Source organism: Eulemur rufifrons, chromosome 18, assembly GCF_041146395.1.
Source record: "Eulemur rufifrons isolate Redbay chromosome 18, OSU_ERuf_1, whole genome shotgun sequence".
NCBI classification, from domain to species: Eukaryota; Metazoa; Chordata; class Mammalia; order Primates; family Lemuridae; genus Eulemur; species Eulemur rufifrons.
The window spans coordinates 61,779,535-61,786,490 of record NC_091000.1 but is presented as its reverse complement, the minus strand read 5'-3'; the positions used below and the strand labels follow the sequence as shown (position 1 = coordinate 61,786,490).

The 6,956-nt window shown below is 37.8% G+C and overlaps 1 non-coding gene across 1 annotated transcript; it reads left to right on the top strand.

The window, feature by feature from the left end:
* Positions 1-2,432: 2,432 nt before the first annotated feature.
* LOC138399249 (small nucleolar RNA SNORA55) lies at positions 2,433-2,567 on the top strand. The gene has a single exon (XR_011236139.1). It is a non-coding gene; the product is annotated as a small nucleolar RNA SNORA55 (small nucleolar RNA).
* The last annotated feature ends 4,389 nt before the right edge of the window (positions 2,568-6,956 follow it).

Genomic DNA, 6,956 nt, shown 5'->3' with positions numbered 1-6,956 from the left:
CACACAGCCAATAGGGGAGCAGGGTTTCAAACCACTCCTGGGCCGTGCCCTGGGCCACTATATTATTTGACTACTTGCCTCAAGAAATATGAAAATAAGCTTAACCAAAAATCTAATTAAGAAGTAAATTTTCATCTTTCGTTCATAATTTAAGTACCTACTAAATGCTAATACCAAATGCCAATATGGAAGGATGACATTAATTTTTTTATCTACATCAAGTAATCTATGATTTTTTGGATAAATATCTTGCGACCAAGAAAACCTGTAACTGTTAGTAATTTTCATTCTCTCTGGGCCTTTTTGGGAAATTTGATTTCTTTATTAGGTTAGGAAGTAGTTCTAGGTCATTTCTAACAAACTCAGTGAACTATTATAAACCAGCGGTTTTCTTATTACGTTTGAAGTACACACAGTGAAAGAAAACAAGGCAACTACAATATTTTGCCATCTTTTTTTAAACTATATTTGTCAAGATACTGGCAAAACCTTTGGAGCTCCTAGGAACAGCATCTGGGCACCAGTACATTTGACATTCTTACATTTCAAATTCTGCTGAGTCATCAGGGGCCTCCAAGTAGCAAGTCTTTGTTTATGGATTTAAAAGATCAGTTAACAGTACAACTCATTCATGATATTTCAATTAAAAACTTCAAAGAAAAGTTTTTAAAATTAGAACCAAACTCCTAAAAGAGGAGGAAAATCGACTCTGTTCTGCCCCTAAGTTCTCCTCCAAAGAATCAGACCTGAAAGTTTCCAACAAGTCCACCAAAATATCTCCCTCTAGCATCAATCAATATTATAGGGTCAACATACTATATCGTGGGGACTTTTATATCTATGTTTGGTTTTACAACAGATATAGTTTGAAAAAAGATTTTGAAAAGACATGAACTGACAGGGACTTTTAGTTTCTAGTCAGGCATCAAAGGAACTTGGAAGTCTTCACTCCATCCTAAAACAGGTAAAAAGCTGAACAAACAAAAAGTCAACACCTCTTCTTAGATCTGTCAGAGAAGGGAGGTCACAGAGTAAGCTGCTGCCCCCAAAACTGGAGAGACCAGCAAGCAGGTAAAGGGCAGAAACCCACAAGCAGAAACTCTTCAGGAGCCAGAGCTGAGGTAGGAAACCAGACCTGTAATCGATGAATTGCTAGAGGCTAAGTGTGGACAAGTCTAACAGTTAAAATTCCAAGGGGTCCAGTCATAGGGAACCTTAGATGTTTGTGAGTTTTAGCTCCTGGAGATTCACCAGGAGCAGGGAGATGGGAAATGGAACCATTTTGAAATACACCAGAGTACTCCATTCTTAACAAGGCCTGCCCTCAGAAGAAACCATTTTATGAGAGGCTAAGCTGCTGGAGTTTTGCCAAAGCCTAACCTAGCTGGGGGAAGGAAAACACCCAACTCTAGCTTTCTCTAGCCTTCCTAACTGACTCCATGAGGCCAGCATGACACTAATACCAAAATCAGACAAAGACATTACAAGGAAAGTACAGACCATGAACATAGATGCAAATATCCTCAACAGGCCGGGCACGGTGGCTCACGCCTATAATCCTAGTACTCTGGGAGGCCAAGGTGGGTGGGTTGTTTGAGCTCAGGAGTTCAAGACCAGCCTGAGCAAGAGCGAGACCCTGTCTCTACTAAAAATAGAAAGAAATTATATGGACAGCTAAAAATATATATAGAAAAAATTAGCCAGGCATGGTGGCACATGCCTGTAGTCTCAGCTACTCAGAAGGCTGAGGCAGGAGGATCTCTTGAGCCCAGGAGTTTGAGGTTGCTGTGAGCTAGGCTGATGCCACAGCACTCTAGCCTGGGCAACAGAGTAAGACTCTGTCTCAAAAAAAAAAAAAACCAAATATCCTCAACAAAATACTAACAAATTGAATCCAACAGTGTACAAAAAGAAGTATGCACCATAACCAAGTGGAATTTATCCCAGGTATGCAAGGCTGATTCAACATTCAAAAATCTGTTAACATAATCCATCACATAAACAGGTTAAAGAAAAAAAATTCAGTGATCATATTAATTGGTACAGAACATCTACGAAAAAACCTATATCATACTTAATGGTGAAAAACTTGAAGCTTTTCCACTTCAGGAACATATACCATATCAGAAATAAGGCAAGAATGTCCCCTTCCCACCACCCCTTTTCAACATCGTACTCAAAGTCCTAGATAATGTAGTAAGACAAGAAAAAAATAAATGATATATAAATTGAGAAGGAAGAAATAAAATTTTCTTTGCTTGTAGCTGACAAGATTATCTGCATAGAAAATCAGAAAGAATTGAAAAAAAAATCTCCTGGAACTAATAAGCAATTATAACAAGGTTGCAGGATATAAGGTTAATACACAAAAGTCAACCACTTTCCTAAATACCAGCAGTGAAAAGTGGAATTTGAAATTATGAACACTACCAGCACCTAAATCTTACCCATTCCTTGCTGCTTCATGCTGGTGTGGGGACAGATGGTGCTACAGTATGAGCAGAGGAAATCCAGACAGGTTGTTTTTCGTTTATCTTGGGGCCTGTCTCTACAGCTCTGCCACATTTTCTCCTTTAAAAATTTTGTTTAAAAACACATTACAACTTACATTAGTATCCAAAAACATGAGATACTTAGGTATAATTTACAAACATGTGCAAGGTCTATATGAAGAAAATTACAGAACTCAGATTAAAGATATCAAAGAAGAATTAAATAAATAGAAAGGTAGCCCATATTCATGGATAAGAAGAGTCAATATTTTCAAAATATCCATTCTTTCCAACTTAATCTATAGATTCGATGTAATCCCAACAGAAATTACAGCAAGTTATTTTGCAGATATCAACAAACTGATTCTAACATTTATATGGAGAGACAAAAGACCCAGAATAGGCAACTTAATATTGAAGAACAAAATCAGTGGACTTCAAGACTTACTGTGACACAGTGATCAAGATGGAGTGATATTGGTGAAAAAATAGATAAATACATCAAGAGAACAGAATAGAGAGCCCAGATATAAACCCACATAAACATAGTGAACTGATCTTTGACAAAGAAGCAAAAGCAATACCATGGAGCAAAGATAATCTTTTCAACAAACAGTCCTAGATGCAAAAAAATGAATCTAGACCCAGACCTTATACCTTTCACAAAATTAGCTCAAAATGGATCATAAACATGAATGTAAAATGCAAAACTATAAAACTCCTAGAAGATAACACAAGAGAAACCTAGATGACCTTAGGTACGGTGATGATGTTCTAAACGCAAACCAAAGGTATGAGCCATGAAAGAAATAATTGATAAGTTAGGCTTCATTAAAATTAAAAATTTCTGCTCTGCAAAAGGCAAGGTCAATAAAATGAGAAGATAAGCCACAGGCTGGGAGAGAATATTTACAAAAGCCATGTCTTATAAAGGGATGTTATCCAAAATATACAAAAAACTATGAAAACTCAACAATAAGAAAATGAACAACCTGACTTTAAAAGATTGAAAGACTTGAACAGATACATCATCGAAGAAGATATACAGATGTCAAGTAAGCACATTAAAACATGCTTATGCTTACTAAAACATCATATGTCAATTGCAAATTCAAACAACAAGATGCTGCTATATACCTATTAGAATGGCCAGAATCCAGAACATGGGCAACACCAAATGCTAATGAGGATATGGAGCAACAGGTACTCTCATTCACTGCTGATGAAAATGCAAAGTGATACAGGCACATTGAAGACAGTTTGGCAATTTTTTACAAAACTAAACATATTCTGACCTATGTTCTGGCAATTATTCTCCTTGATATTTATCCAAATAAATTGAAAAATTATATCCACACAAAAACCTCTGTATCGATATTTATAGCAGCTTTATAATTGCCAAAACTTGGAAGCAACCAAGATGTTCTAAGGTAGATGAACAGATAAATAAGCTGTGGTACATCCAGACAGTAGAATATTATTCAGCACTAAAAAGAAATGAGCTATCAAGCCATGAAAAGACATGGAGCAAACTATGATGCATATTACTAAGTGAAAGAAGTCAATCTGAAAATGCTGCATACTATATGATTCCAGCTATATGCTCTTCTAGAATAGACAACACTATGAAGATAACAAAAAGGTTAGTAGTTTCCAGGAGTTATAGGGGAGAGAAGAATGAATTGGCAGGACACAGGATTTTTAGAGCAGTGACACTATTTGATACAAAATACTACAATGATGTATACTTACTATCATGCAGATGTCAAAGCCCATAAAATGTCCAACACCAAGAGTGGACCCTAATGTAAACTATGGACTTTGGGTGCTGATGATGTGTCAATCAATGTGGGTTCATCAATTGTAACAAATGTACCGCTCTGATGGTGGTGGAGACTATGGGTATGTGGGGCCAACGGTATGTAGGAACTTAATGTACTTTCCAATCAATTTTTCATAAAACTGCTTTTTAAAAAGGTTTTTAATAAAACAATAATAAATATGAACCAAAAATAAAACCATAAGGGAATCTTTAAAAAAAACCAAAGCCTTCTCCATATTAGCGTCCAATGAAAGCATTTCCAAGAGGCTTTGTATTTTCATGGCCAGAATAGTGCGCAGTACCCCCAATACTGCTAATTATTTTTTAAGGCATGGTTCTCCTGAAATTCTGGATATTGATTAAAACCGAATACTGAAAACATTGACAAATGGAATTGATTTGATCTGCTTAGACGAAGGAAATCTCAGCCCAGTTTTCAGGAAGTTTCCAGGTTTTACTCTCGCCTCTGAGTTTGAGGTGACAGCCAAAGTTGAGATACGCACAAAACCAAATGTTGTCTCTTTGAAGAGTCTGCTCTGCTAGAAAAATTTTTCTCACTGGTCAGACAGAGTTCACTCATTTCAGAGTTCTATGTCTCCCGCTACAATTCTGGCTACATTCCATTCCAAAAATAAACCATCACTTCTAGAAAGTCTTTCAGAAGAAAACTAAACTCAGCATATTTTAAAAGCAGAAAGCATTAGTCCCTTTAGATCATTTCTTTCCAAATCTAGCCTGTATGCTAAAGACCAGAGTCCATTTTCTAGAAGAGAAAGAAAAATATCTTTACTACACATAATAATGACAATGTGGACTAAATTTATGGTGCTAGAATCACAGAAATACCTCAGACCAGTTCTGCATTTGGGGACCTGGATTATGATATGAGGAAGGTGCCTTTCCTGTCCTGTGTCTGCAAAGGCAAAGCTTAAATGAGCAGAAAGGATGGAATTGAGAGTCAGGAGAGCGGGAGAGCCAGTGTCAATCCTGGTTGTTTCCAGAGCTGTCATGATGCTAATTCACGTTCGCTACCTCATTTGTGAACAGCACTGGTAATGGTTGCCCTACATGCCTCACAAAACTACATGAAAATAAGATGTTTTAAATAAAAGTACTCTGAGAAAACACAAATGTAGTACGGACATCATACCTAGGTTTATCCAAGACGGTCCTACACAAAATAATGAAGCAGGTGACATTTGTCTGAGCATGTTCACGTTCTCACTAGTGTATCTTTTAGAGACTGCTCTCCTTGGTCAAATATCCCAGGACCAGTCCCAAGCATGTTCCCTGTCTGTCCTGCTATCATTTAACCCATCACCCCATGACCTCTGGATGCTATTCATTCCCTTAAGGCCAGAACACCAGTGATTTCCAGCTCTCCATGGAGACTGTGAGCTGGACAATGATCTCATGTCCATGTGATAATGGAGAAGGCTGGAAAAGACATTCCTTCTCACATCCTTCAGAGATCTCACATTGAATATTTTTTTTTAACATTTACCAATGCTCCCAATTTTGTTGTGTAGCCCAGAGAGGCAATTATAATAGTAGAAACTTTAGTCTACAGTGGCTCACACCTGTAATCCCAGCACTTTGAGAGGCTGAGGCAGGAGGATTGCTTGAGGCCGGAGTTTGAGACCAGCCTGAGCACAAGCAAGACCTCCTTTCTACAAAAAAATAGAAAAATTGGCCAGACATGGTGGTGTGCACCTGTAGTCCCACCTACTCAGGAGGCTGAGGCAGGAGGATCACTGGAGCCCAGGAATCTGAGGTTATAGTGAACTACAATGATGCCACTGCACCCTAGCCCACGAGACAGAGAGGTACCCTGTCTCAAAATAAAAAAAAAAAAAGAAAAAGAAACTTCAGTCTAAGAAGGTTAAAATAATGACAATATGGTGACAAAATGAGGGTGACATTTTAGAAGATCCAATGTCCACTGAATGTCTTAACTCACATGTTTTTGTCCACTCTACCATCTTGCTACCTTGACCCTATAGCTACACTGCTTGAGAAGAATTTCCCAGAACCACATGAGCATCATCAGAGCAAACAGGAAGCCAGGAATTTCCTTCCCACACATGCCCTTTGATGGCCAGAGGTCCTGGCTGTGCAAGAGCATCAGTGTGAAAGAGCCGTCTGCCTCGTGGAGACAGTGACTTGTCCCATTTGTTCCGTAGGCTGCTCACCAGTACAGGGAGGTTCCCTTTACATTCTTACGCACCTACATTGATCCTCTCCTTCTCTGCCACCAGAGAACAAATCACATCTCAGGACTTCAAGCCTAAAAGAAGAAACATAGAGATCATCTCATTCAAATGTGAGACTGAACCTCAACAGAAATTAAAAGACTTGTCCAAGATCACATGGTTCCTCAATGGCAAAAAAAATAAAGCAAATTGGGTGAATTAAGGAAACTCTACAATCATCATTATCTTGATTGCTAATATCCATTAAGCACTTACTACAATATGTCATGGAATCTAAGACACCATTAATCATAAGATTCACCATTATTTTGTGAACCACCAAGAGAGAAAAAAATGCTACCAATTAAATCATGGCATCATTGATTGTAAGACATATTTCAGAGATGTTAAAGTGTGAGTTTCAGAATCAATGAAAAATAGTATGTATTA